At 38.8% G+C, this 14,203-nt stretch overlaps 1 long non-coding RNA gene and 1 other non-coding gene across 2 annotated transcripts; both read right to left on the bottom strand.

Annotated features, from left to right (window-relative positions):
• Nucleotides 1-6,501: 6,501 nt before the first annotated feature.
• Nucleotides 6,502-6,608, bottom strand: LOC133292805 (small nucleolar RNA R71). Its single transcript, XR_009748975.1, has one exon. It is a non-coding gene; the product is annotated as a small nucleolar RNA R71 (small nucleolar RNA).
• Nucleotides 6,609-9,158: 2,550 nt separating this feature from the next.
• On the bottom strand, nt 9,159-13,537 carry LOC133292803 (uncharacterized). The gene is made up of 3 exons (XR_009748973.1): nt 12,750-13,537; nt 9,991-10,059; nt 9,159-9,298 (listed from the first exon to the last, which is right to left on the bottom strand). It is a non-coding gene; the product is annotated as an uncharacterized LOC133292803 (long non-coding RNA).
• Nucleotides 13,538-14,203: the final 666 nt, after the last annotated feature.

Raw genomic sequence — 14,203 nt, 5'->3', positions numbered from 1 at the left:
GAAAGCAATTGGACGACCCTCTTGCATCAATACTGCCCCTATCCCTGCTCCAGAAGCATCTGTCTCCACAAAGAATGTCTCATTAAATTGAGGCAGTGCCAATGTTGGCAGCTTCAACATTTCAGATTTTAGAGTGTCAAAGGACATCTGAGCCTCCTCATTCCATATGAAATTGTCCTTTTTAAGCAATTGAGTCAAAGGTTTGGCAATCCGACCATATTGTTTCACAAAACGCTTATAATAACCGGTTAACCCCAAAAATCCGCGAAGGCCCTTCATATTCTTGGGAATAGCCCACTGCTTCACTGCCTCCAATTTATGTGGGTCAGCTTTGACACCTTCTTTGGAGATATGATGCCCAAATACTCCAACTCCCTTTCTACAAAGGTACATTTCTTAAAATTGGCAGAAAATTGATTCTGTCTCAGGATGTCCAATACGATTTTGAAGTGTTCACAATGTTGGTCTATACTGTTGCTATATACCAGGATGTCATCAAAGAAAACCAAGACAAATTTTCTGAAGTAAGGTTTGAAAATAGTGTTCATCAAAGATTGGAAGGTAGATGGAGCATTCCTCAGGCCAAAGGGCATGACGAGATACTCATAGTGACCTTCATGCGTACAAAACATGGTCTTTTCTATGTCCTCCACTCTTATCCGAATTTGATTATAGCCTGACTTCAGGTCTAATTTTGAAAAAATCTCAGCACCATTTAATTCATCAAGCAGCTCATCAATGACTGGTAAAAGAAATTTATCAGGAATTGTTACCGTGTTTAAAACCCTGTAGTCAACACAGAAGCGCCAACTCCCATCTTTCTTTTTCACCAAAATTAGGGGGCTTGAGTAAGGGCTGCAACTAGGCCTGATCATACCAGCAACCAGCATTTCTTTGACAAACTTTTCAATTTCTTCCTTATGATAATATGGGTAACGGTACGGTCGGATGTTAGGAGTGTTTGCACCTTGTTTCAATAGGATTTTGTGATCACACTCCCTAGATGGTGGCAGTTATGAGGGAGGTTGGAAAACATCTTCATACTGCCGAAGCATTTCTGCAAGCCTAGGGTCTCCTTCCTTAGTCCGGTCTCCTTCCTGAGTCCGTGATAGCTCCATTGTTGAATGGTGGCAGTTGATGAGACTTGGTGAATCCCTAATAAAAGAAAAAGAACCCTTAAAAGAAACAATTATTAAGTGCATGATTGCCTCCCACCGTCGGTACAAATTGAATCCCTTCGACATGGTGGTGCTCTACAACTCAGTTGAGACCCACTATTTCGTTGGGTAAGATGAATGCTTGAAGTGTAGAGACACTTAGGATGGTGGTTTGTGCTTGACCAGGTGCATAAGTTGCAGGCTCAGCCGAGCTTATGTACTTGGGGCAATAGTGCGAGGTTGGTTGCAAGAGATGCACCACTAAGTGACAAGGAGTTGTCAACCTGATGTTAAGAGAAGGTATGAGATACTGTTGATAATGATCAACCCATCGTTTAATTTGATCTTGCGGTCTCAGACGAGGATTATAGGAAACAATCGTTCTCTTAACCCATTACGGAAATTCTTAAGAAGAATAGCCCTAGGTCAATAAGGAAAAGGGTCATTGACTTAGACAAAATAGTGGGAGGGGCCATTTATTTGAAGTCTTTAATAATATGGTCTATTTATAACAATATTAATTATTTTACTTTTACATCCTATTCAGCTTAATATGTCGGGTCATTTGTCTCTGCGTACTATTCTCGAAACGAACAAGTTGACCAGTCCTAATTTCATAGACTGGTATCGGAACGTCAGAATTATTCTGTGGGCCGAAAAATTTGCTTATGTCCTTGACGCTGCTTTACCTATTGCGCCTAAGGAAGGGGAAGATGGGTTCGCGGAATTTGATTTCGCGACCCACAAGCAACACATGGATGATAATGTGTTGGCTTGTTGCATCATGCTGGCATCCATGTCACCCGAGAATATGGATGCCCCCTCCATTATCCTTCATCTCAAGGAGTTGTATGATAAGAAGGATAAGCATGAGAGGTATGAGACCTCTAGGGAATTGTTCCTATGCAAGATGACTAAAGGCATGTCTTTTAACCGCTATGTCCTAAAGATGATAGTGCTCATTGAGAAGCTAGAGGGTCTAGGCTTCACAATGGATGCTGAATTAATTAATGACTTAGTTCTATCATCACTTCCTCTTTCTTTCAGTGGGTTCATTATGAACTATAACATGCATTCGATGAATGTTACACTGCCTGAGTTGTTAAGCATGTTAACTATTGTTGGTGTGTCTATCAAAAAGGATAAGACACAAGCTCTTCTTATTGGTGGGTCTTCCAAGACCAAGGATAAGGGTAAAAGGAAAGAGCTTGCGAAGCCCAATCCCCTCAAGCCCAAAGAAAAGTCCAATAAGAAGACGGGCAAGGCCAAAGGTAAGGGCAAGGATAAAAATGACGTTGAGTGCTTCCATTGTGGCAAGAAAGGCCATTGAAAGAGGAACTGTCCTGACTACATCAAAGGTGTAATGGAAAAGAAGCATGGTGATTCTTCCACCTCTGGTATTTACATGATTGAGGTTAATTTTTCTTGTGCTAACCCGGCTTCATGGGCATTGGATACCTGTTGTGGTTCTCACATCTGCAATATGTTGTAGGTGCTAAGGAATCCGAGGAAGCTTGACAAGAACGAGGTGGATCTTCGAGTTGGGAATGGAGCAAGAGTTGTTGCATTGGCTATTGGAGATGTTGACCTTGTTTCGTGTACGTGCCTTATACTGCATTTGAAGAATTGTCTTTATGTTCCTAACATTTCTAGAAACATTATTTCTATTTCTTGTTTAGAACGAGATGGTTTTATATTTACTATTAAGAGTAGTGAATTTTCTATCATTATGAATGATATTGGTTTTTACTACTGCTTCTTTGGTAAATGGCTTATATGTTCTAGAAATGAAAAATAAAGTCCTCAATGTGAATGTGAAACGACCTAGGATAGATAATCAATCTTACCTTTGGCATTGTGGACTAGGACACATAAACAAAACAAGACTCTCTAGGCTACATGCAAATGGACACCTATATTCCATGGATTTAGAATCCTATGGACCTTGTGAGTCTTGTCTAGCTGGGAAAATGACTCAGACCAAGCCCAAAAAGCTTTAGAGTCATAGGGCTAGTGAGTTATTAGGACTCATTCACTCTGATTTATGTGGTCCAATGTCTATCAAGGCTAGAGGTGGATACTCCTACTTTATTACCTTTACTGATGATAGATCAAGATTTGGGTATGTATACCTGATGATACATAAATCTGAAGCCTTTGTAAAGTTCAAGGAGTATAGGAGTGAAGTAGAGAAACAACGATGCAAGATGATTAAGACATTACGATCAGATCGTGGTGGCAAATATCTGAGCAACGAGTTTCAAGATTATCTAAAGGAGAATGGGATTCTCTCACAGTTTACTGTGCCTTACACGCCACACCCAAATGGTGTATCTGAAAGGAGAAACCGAACCTTATTGGATATGGTTAGGTCCATGATGAGTGAGACAAAACTCCCAAAATCATTTTAGGGTATGCCTTAAGCACTGCAGCATACCTTCTGAATAGGGTACCTTCTAAATCTGTTCAGACCACTCCATATGAGATATGGACTGGTAGGAGACCAAACTTGAGCTACCTCAAGGTTTGGGGATCTCCAGCATATGTCAAAGCGCTGACATCAGAGGATCTTCTTTCTCGAGGAGCTAGTGGGAGTAAAATTGAACTTGAAGAAGTTCAAAGCCCACAAGAACAGATTAAGGAACCCGAGTTTGCTCCGCAGGTGACGTTCTCCAATGGAGAAGTAAACACACAACTTCGTAGGTTTACTAGGTTTAGTCAAACACCTGAGACGTACGGTTATGTGATTGAGAATCAGCAAACCGTTAAGGATGACGAACGTTGTAACTATGAGGAGACAGTCAAGGATGTTGACTCCTCCAAATGGCTTGAAGCCATGAGGTCTGAAATAGACTCGATGCATCAAAACTAGGTATGGACTTTGGTTCCACATCCAGAAGGAATGGCTCCTGATGGGACATAAATTCGTTCCCATCTAAGCCCATTTTGTTGGCAAAATATCATACATTCCCTCATCTGATGAGCAACTTCAGCATGGAAATCACTTGTTTTACACATTTGTGACAAAAACACAGTGGGGGAATGGATGGTAACGTATTCCTTTAAAATATATTAAAAGGGGAACGGACTGAAACATATTTAATGCACCTTCTCCATTCATTTAATGTTTCTGTTCACTTTGCAGGTAACATAGAGTTAAAGACTTCTAAAAAGCAAGGCGGTGCACCAATTGAGCAGCTGGAAACGTGAAAAGCAGAGAATCAAGAGTTCTCATTGGCTGAAAACAGAAGCAAAACATGGGAAGGTCTGCAAACAACGGCTAATCATCACCAAACCCTGTTCCATTCAGCAATTCACGCAAGCTTCCATACTCTGCTGCCACCGTCCCGTCCCCTCATTCAAGCAACTAGCTCCAAGGGAATTACAGTCTTGCCATTCCTCTTGCAGCTATAAATAGGACCTCCCTTACACAAAAATATCATCGGATTCTGGAGGGATTAAAGTCCAGAAGGAAGAAGATCACCTAGTAGTAGTAGTAGTTAGTAACTTAGTTTAATTTTCAGTTGTAATTATAGTTAAGCGACAACCCCTCTTCCCTTCTCTGTAAACAACCATCAAGACTCCTCACGAGCAAATACCCATATTTCTCCATTTTTTGTTTCTTTTTGTAAACTGTCTTTTAAATTAATATAAATGTTTTTCTCTTTGTTCCAATCTTTATCTCTTGAGTCAATCTCGGGTCTATGTGATCTCAGTTGAGAATAATTATGTTTAAACTATCAGCGATGAGCTGAACTATCTGTGGAACAGGTAAACTGTGAAACTCTTAAAGAACTGTTTTCAAAACTCTTGACCGAAGCATTTTGTATTTCTTTGGCTAAACAAGCTATATTCATTGTGCGCCAATGGAAATTGGGTACATACTGAGAAAGGAACTTCCATAAGTAAGGGATTTCAGACAGCTTAGCCATTGGGGAAAGGTAGATGTCATGGCAAAAATGCTACTGGTCACCTTAGGAATAAGGGGCCAACTCGTCCATTTTAAGGTTCTGAACTAAGTACCTGTTGGAGTCAAGGGAGCCATAGGAATATGGAAACTTGTGAGCCATCTAGACCATGAGCTAAGGAATCAGAGTTGGCAGGCAAAGAAACTGGGACAAAGCCAAAAGGTTCTAAGTCTTGAGCAGAGAAAACAACCCCTTAAAGAGTGAAGCAGTGAATCCGTTCCTTCTGTTAAACTGTTTTAACCACCACCCTGTTGTCTCTTGATTATAGTTATTTCTGTTTTAGTAGTTTTATTTTATTTCATTTAGTACTTATAAAAACTCCAATGATTGTTATCTCACCTTCTTCTAAACTGGAAGGATCACATACATAACGCAGCGAGCAACTGTTTGCCATCAGGTTGAACCTACTGTTCCTGAGGAACGTTGTCAAGACAGTAGGGAACATTTGACCAGACAGTTCATTTACTAACTTTTCTTCTCATTTTTACTCTTTATAAACAGTGATAAAACAATAATTAGCACTCTATCCTCGTGGGAACGATAATTTGGGCATTAATACTTCCTTTATTACTTGATGCGTGCACTTGCGCACTTGAGTTGGAACTAAGGGGCGAATTTGTGTTCTGCAAGAACAGAGGAACGTCCCCTATCAGAACTTATATTTTTCCACCATCAGCAAACCACCCAACAAGTTTTTGGCGCCGTTGCCGGGGAGAGAAACACTAACTGTTGTTCTTATCATTGTTTTCTAACACATACTGTATATCTGACTTTACTTTTATATTTTTTTTTCTCTTTATCACTGAATATGTTGTGCGTATATATATACTCTGTGATATTGGTTTATGAGTGAAAAGTTTGAAACACACTCTAACCACTCCATTGAAGTACCCCAGTTTCTCTTTGATCCTGAGCCAGAACGCACACTCCATAGGAGAAGAAGGAACCTCAGGGAAAGATTTCCTGAAAACATGGCTGATCACAATAATAACAATGAAGAGGTTCCCCCTGAACAGAACTTCAGAACATTGGCTGCTTCTTTTAGGAACAGACCAGACAGGGGAGTAATCCTCCCTCCTATAGCACCCAATTTTGAACTAAAACCTATCATGTTTCACATGATTTGGGAAGCAGGGGTCTTCAATGGACTCCCTGCAGAAGATCCTCACACACACCTCACAACATTCCAAGATATTTGTGATAATTTTAAAGCTGAGGGTGTAACAGAAGAGAGCATGAGAATGAGGTTGTTCCCTCACTCCTTGGGCTTAAAAACAAAAACATGGATGAAAACTCTCACCCCTGGGTCAATCCACACATGGGAAGAACTCTCTAACAAGTTCATAGAGAGGTTTCTCCCAATGTGTCGACAAGCAGATGTTAGAGCAGAAATCTCTAACTTCAGAATGTTTTATGGAGAAAATCTCTATGAAGCATGGAAGAGATATAAGGACATCATAAGAAAATGCCCAAACCATGGGGTAGAGAGTTGGGGAGTGTTACAATCTTTCTATAAAGGACTTGACCATTCTTCTCAATCTCACCTAGATTTTGCTGCAGGAGGATATTTTTTTTACAGGAACACTTGAATCAAGATATGAAATCATAGAAGGGACTGCTGAAAGATGTCTCCAATGGCTAATAGATAGAGTGAGCCCAGTAAGGAAGCCATGCATGCTAGAACTGGATAAACAAACAGCCATGGAAGCCCAACTGGCATCACTCATGAATGAAGTGAAGAACCTAAAAGCCGACCAAGAAGCACCAAGGATGGAAGTCTTACAACTCACAGCAACTGAAACAGAACCATGCTCAACCTGTGGTGACCTTCATGACTCAACAGACTGCCCATCCACTGAATTGGTGTGTTATGCAAAAATTTTTGGCAATAGGAACTTCACCAGAGACAATCAGCAAGCAGAACGAAATACACATTCAAGCCCTGGAGGAACTATCATTAAGGATCAGAACCACAACACCCAATGGAGGCCACCCATTAACCAGAGACCATTCAACAATAATCAGCAGCAGTATCAGCAAGGTAGCAGCAGTGGAACGTCTGAACAAAGAAGAAACAACTACGTTCCGTTCCACAGAGATGACCAACACATCAACACCCTAGAAAAATATGTCAAGGAATATGTCACCAGGAATGATGCAGTGTTCAGGAACATTGAGTCCCATCTGGGACAGATTGCTGCCAACCTTCAAACCAGAACACCAGGATCACTACCAGGGGACACTGAGGTCCCCTCAACCATTTCTGAAACACCTTGACAGGTAAGTACCATGTCTAGCTAAAGACATTAAACTAAGCGCTGACTGGGAGGCAACCCAGTAGATACATTTGCTCTCTAACAAAGAGCAAAGTTTTGGGTTGGTTATCCATAACCACAAAGCTCCCAAAAAGGAGGGAACGTCTGATGTTCCTCTCCAAAAAGTCCAAATAAAGTACGTTCCGTTCCAAGAACGTAGTTTTGGGGTTGTCCCTGACCACACAATCCCAATATAAAATATATATATATATATATATATATATATACATACATATAGATATAATTAAATGTTTTGTTACATGTTCATTTAGATTTATTAAATAATAGGTGATAGGTTAGTACATCCCCTTTTCCTTACTTAGTACTCACTATTGCATGTTTTCTTATTATTTATTTCAGTTAGTTATTTATTTATTAGTTAGGAAAAGACAAAGGGAACGTTCCCTGGGTTAGGAGATAAGAGTGACTGGGACACCTGTCCCTGCTGAGTCACTTAAAAAGATACGCAATCATATCCAATTTGCACTCATTGCAATTCTTGGAAACGCGCGCAGAAAAAACAACCGTCTCCTCAACCATTAAGACAACTGCACCCTTTCCTTTTCCCTCTCTCCCACGTCTCGACCTAAACTGTTCCATCTTCTCACACTCATCCCATCAGTAACTGGTCTCCTACTGCTGACCACTCGTTCTGTAACGTCCCCATTCCACTATCTTTTCAACCTCCTCTCCTTAACCTCCACGTCCCAGAAACCTTTCATTTTCTCCCCCACAGTATATTTAAACTCGGTCTCTGATTTCTTCAAGTTCTACTACTTCCATTCAACTCAGAACCCTTTTATCCCTCCTGCATTTGTGCCCTAACTCCCTTTCTGAACAAAATGACTAAGCTTTCATTTAAAGTGACCCATGTAGCCAATCGCGGCGAAGAACCAGAGCTCACTGAACCCATCATCATTCTGTACCCAGAAAGGAACATTTCTCTGCATCAGGACAAAGTGGTTCTGCCTCCATTTGTGAAGAAATCACTGGACAAACTTCGGTGGTTGCTTTTCTCCACTGATGACCGTGAGTTAAACTTGAACTGGGTGGGGGAATTCCTATACCAGACAAGGAGTGTAACACCCTCCCTTGTATGCATCCAAGAGAGTTGTTTGCTAAGCGGATTAGAGTTCTTTAATCATATTTTAGAGACTGAAAATCACTTTTACAATGCCAATTAAAAACTTATAATTGAAATCGGGTTCGTCACAAAAATCAGAGTATACTTTCAAAATTTCTCAACTACTGAAAATATAACTTTCCTGACAGACCTTGCTGTCTTTAAAAATTCTTATAAAATTCACTTCAACGATTCAAAAAAATATTCTTTGTAATCTAGAAACTAGACATCCGGGGCTTCGCGTTCATATAAAATAATAGTAATTTGAAGGTCGTTTGCCCCTCGAAACATAACTCGTAAGGCGAGAGTTAAAATCAGTGAATTTATATCAAACGACCTGACTTGCAAAAATCATAATAAATCGAGATTTCATAATTTCGTTGAAAGGCTTATATATAATGAAACTAGACAGATGGGGCTACGCGTGCATATAAATTATAAGAAAATCAGAGGTCTGTAGCCCCGGGACGCCAACCTACAAAATGCTCGCACAAACAGTTTTAACTTAGCTTTCAAAACGTCATGAATCAGTTTTAAAAAAAAATGGTTCTGAAATCCGTTTCAAAACACTTGCTGTTCTTAAAAGTCTTAAAACAGAATGCAAACATAGTTCACTAATAATTTAAACATCCACAATTAGTACAGTCATCCATGAAAATAATACAATCACAGCAGCATGCCCAATAGAAGAAACCAACAGCAAATATCCAAGTCCTCAAAAGCTTTTACGTCCTCCTGCCATTTTATAAAAATAGCAGCCCCAAAGGGGTGAGAAAAATCCCAGTAGTGTGGAAACAAAACCAATAATGCAACAGTATTAAACTAGGCACAAAATTATAAACATTCGCTTCAAACATGAAATCCTTTTCATCATATAACCTTTTCATCATATACCCTTTTCATCATATATCATATTGCGTATATAACGCCTTCATCACGCTCATAGCACCGTCGTGCGCGTGCATACACAGTGGGAATTCCATACAACGGCACCCTCATTTATTGAATCCCACTGTGACCTATGCGGACGGATGCCAAGTGTCCCATACCCTGGTACCGAGGGATGCCTATATGATGCGTGCTCAATCACATGATCTTGTAGATAACTATTCTAAGAATCAAGACTAACATGAATTTGGTACATGCATGCCATGCTATGCTGTCACACACAAACAGAAAGACAAGTGCGGTATGATGTACGGTGCATGCATATATCATCATTTCATAACATATACTTCATGTACATTGGATGCCATACTGCCAAGCCATTCTTTCTTTTCATAACAGAATTTCCATATTCATAACATTTCCATAGGCAGAATAATTTCATCATTTATGGCAGAATAATCATAAGGCACATGTGAGCAATAATTCACAATTCATACACTAGTCAATAGTCACATCAGGTAATACCGCCTAACACATACCTCGAGTCTTTAACATTTTATTTTATCAAAGCATCACCAATCAGCCCACACTTTTAGAAGTTAGCACACCTAAACATTGGGTACCAACATTCAGAATTCACATCTACTATTCTAATAAAATGCATGTACTTTCCGGGCTTTCAATACAAGACTTCTAACCAATTTACCATGCATACCTATTATTTAATTTTCTGTTTTAACTTTAGTTTTGCCAAAGATTAACAATTAACATTAATATAAATCCCTAAGCATTTAATTCGGTTGTCTTTACCATTAATTAGGTGTCTGATGAACCCTTAGTTCATCAGGTTTTTAAGCATGAATTAATATCAATTTGTGTGATTAAATAGATGGAAAAGAGGTTAATGTCCTGGAAATCTCTCAAATACAAGTTCTGAAGCTTATGTTGAAAATTTACATTGTTTTTGTAGGGAAATGAAGCTCAAGAAGCAAAAGAAAGAAGGAAGAAGATTCTGAAGAATGAGAAAATTCTAAGTGTTGGGCGCTAAAACGCCCAAAACTGAGCGTTTTAGCGCCCTGTTGCACAAAAGATGCTGGTGCTGAACATTAAAACGCCCAAAACTGAGCGTTTTAGCGCCTGAACATTAAAACGCCCAAAACTGAGCGTTTTAGTGCCCAAGACAGTTAAAAGCAGTTGGGCATCCGTCAAGGTTGAGCACTAAAACGTCCAGAAATGAGAGTTTTCGCGCCCATGTCAGTTTTCAGTTGTAATTTGTAAATTATAAAAGGACAAGGGGTCTTCACATTCTGACAGATTCAAAATATCAAATCCAATCCTATAATCCTCTCATTCTGACTTTTCTCATCACACTAGGAGAAGGGAGATCAGATCAGGTCTTTCATAGATCTGATCTGACTCCTCATTTTCTCTGAATTTCCAAATTCTTTGGATTAGTTCTTGTAATAGTTAGTATTTCCTATGTAATTGCACTTGGAGATTGAAGACTCAACTATCATGTCAATGGAGTTTGATCTTTCTTCTCTTGTTTGTATTTCAATTATGTCTTAGGAGAGTCCTTTGTAGTCTGATTCAATGGAACTCAAGTTTGAATTTATGAATGGTTAATTAGATGTTTTGTTTATCTATTATATGATTGTATGAAGTTGTCTTGATTAATTCTTCATGTTGAGGAATAGTGTAGAACAGGCATGTTTACATTATTTCTCTATTTTTGACAACTTCATCATCAGTGTTCTAGTAATCAAGGGATTGATGCTAGGATTCTGATGTGATGTTAAGACCTTAGTAATTAATGCATGTATTAAGAAAGGAATCACCAAGGGATTGGGGTTTCTGATTAATGTGTCTATCAGGGTAGTAAGGGATTACATCTTGAGATGATAAGAAAAAGGTTGATCAACATCACATAGTAGATAATTCATAATGGAAATTGGTTCATCTATAAATTCATGTTTGAGGGAAAATGACATCTGACTACTTGTTTACATTATAATTTACATTTTATTTATTTATCAAGTTTTAATTCAATTCAGTGTAGTTTCTGGTGACAAGAAATCTATGCAATCTATGAACTTTTGTTTGATTCAACTCAAGTACATATGGTTAGTCAGTGCTTGACACAAATCCTCGTGGGAACGATCTTTACTCATCATTTTATTACTTGTACGACTAGTGCACTTGCTAGATTGCAACAGTGTCTTTGGTTTTCCATTCACATAACATCTCTACATAAATTAGGAAGGGTAATACAAGAGCTGTCCAAATAGTTCTAACACATGCAAAGCTTGATTCAACCGGATTTCATGACTTTTATGCTAATTTTATTTATTTATTTTTTTGTAAATACTTTTATGCTAATTTAATTTTTCTAACATGGGGATTGTTCCACCAATAGACAGCGAGGAGAATAATCAAAATCCACAATTCCTAATATACACAAATTCGGTTTTATTCATTACTAGATGCTTCTGAATTTATCGATTAACAAAATATACTATCAATTGCTAGCTAGTGACAACAAAATTCCAAGGCCTATGCATGAAGGTTCGGTTTTTGCCAGCAACTTGGTGGACAATTTAATTTATTTACATAACGTTTCCTACAAGGCTTATGTGTGAGTGAACAAGTCTCTAGCAAGCTGTTTATAAAGAGCAAAAACCAAAAGGATGGAATAAAAATTACAAACAGAATTTCTTGAGCACGAGGCTGCTTTACCATGAAGATCAATTTCTGACTTCCTATTTAATTTAATAATTAGTTAACGACGACGAAATCCAAATCTCCTACAAGTTCGGTTTCTTAGCATAACTAGGTGCTCATGATAAATCCAGCTACATAACCGGTTCTGCTAGGCCATAGGTGCGCTAAGGGTCTTTAATATTCTGTCCAATTAATTATTACCACATGTAATTAGGTTCATGAAGTAGTTCAAGAAAACAGTCCCATAAAATTAGCGAAAGCTATTCCCATGCTCACCAGTCAATTTTTTGTGCTAGCTTGCATTATGTCCAATGTTGTTCGCATGAGCAGAGTCAAGGGAAAATGACAAAACAAAAGAAACTTTCTTCCTAGAATATCTATGCATACCAAAACAGGGACGGTGAAAGGAGGGTTTGAGCAAGAAAACAGAAAATGCATTTTCATTATACACATGCAGTGGCTGAACCGGACAGGGAGGAAAGGGTAAAACCAACATAAAAAATATATATATATCTCTCTCTTACAAGCAGGTGGGGATCGAAACAGAAGGAGAAAGAAGACTTGGAACTCCAATTACCTTCTAGGCTGCATCCAAGGGTTATCTATGCGTGTGGAGGGCAGTACCTCACTCTCCACTTTTCCAAGGAGTTGAAACCAGTTGCATGCAAAGGGCAGCGACTCACTCAAGGGAAAACAATGCTCCAGAAAAAGGGGAAAACTTAATCAAAACCCGTCCAAGTATGAACGAACAAAAGGCAACGAAAAATCATCTCACCTCCTTGATTATAGATACACAACCGAACAGGGAAATAGGAGCAGCATGTGCTTGAAAGCTTTGGTCATCCTTCAAGGGTGCTCACGGTGTTGGGGAAAAATGGACAGAAGAAAATGTACCATCCATCTTGATGTTCCTCTTCTACGAGCTCACGGATTTGGTGCAGATTTTTGGAAGGAATTTAACATGCAGTCCATTATTCTTTCTTGATATGGTTCACGGCTGGACAAGAGGGACAAGAATTTTATTTAAGCTTCATGCTCCTTACTTTCAGCATGCAAGGCCGAACAAGGGTGAAGAGGGTACTCTCCTTCTAGGCTGTCACACGACTTGAAGAGATGGGTGAAGATGTCATCATAGCTCACGCTGGTGAGGAAGAGCTAGCTATGTGTAGTTTTGAGTTAAGAATCACCACTATGATTTCTTTGTGTAATCCTTGTTAGGCACATGGAACACAAAAGAGTAAAGTGGGGTTGAGTTCTGTTTTCTAATGAAAGTCTACATATTCAGCTGATTGGTCCCCATGTTGTGGCGCATGGAGAATGGGATGAAGGAAATTAAGACTGGTGTGGCTAGGAACTCAAGAGCAAGTGATCAGCTTGCTTGGTTTCACCTAATGCGCACGGCAAGGAAGAATAACGGTGGCTAGCGATTGGACATGTGTCTCCACTCGACCAATGAAGCTCACACATGCAGATTTCACTTTGATCTTTAATGGATTAGATAATGCTTGAGGATAAGAGATTTTGGGCTGATGGATGTTTCCACCCAAGGTAATTGGGTCGTAACGCCTAGGGCTAGATGGGTTCCACATTAACTTTCTATTAATTTACTTCTTATGTACCCTACTCATTTATTACTTCACATATCTTCTAGGTGTCATTAGGCCTTCTATAAGTTACCAATAAATTATTCCTATTCTTTTAACAAGAGTTTCAATCGCCTAAATTAAATGCTCACCCATAATTATAGTTCAAATAATTCCCTAATTTAAATCAATTCCACCCTACGAAATATTTATATAATTCGAAGACCAGTACTCTAACGCATTCTTAATTACCATTTTTCATAGACTCCTAATAATTATTATTTCATGTAGGGTTCACTTATCCCATAAAATATATATATTAATTATTAATTCATGTTTCCACTAGGTAGTAATTGAAATTCTTACCTATATTATAATTAATTGTAATCTCCCCTCTTTGCTAGTGTTATGAATCTTTTAAAATATTCATATATGCTCGCTTATGATA

Source organism: Gastrolobium bilobum, unplaced genomic scaffold (assembly GCF_033153095.1).
Source record: "Gastrolobium bilobum isolate Gb01-03AN ecotype WA unplaced genomic scaffold, APGP_CSIRO_Gbil_v1 utg76343, whole genome shotgun sequence".
Taxonomy (NCBI): Eukaryota; Viridiplantae; Streptophyta; class Magnoliopsida; order Fabales; family Fabaceae; genus Gastrolobium; species Gastrolobium bilobum.
Note: the sequence above shows the minus strand (reverse complement) of the source record. Positions and strands in the feature narration are given on the sequence as shown.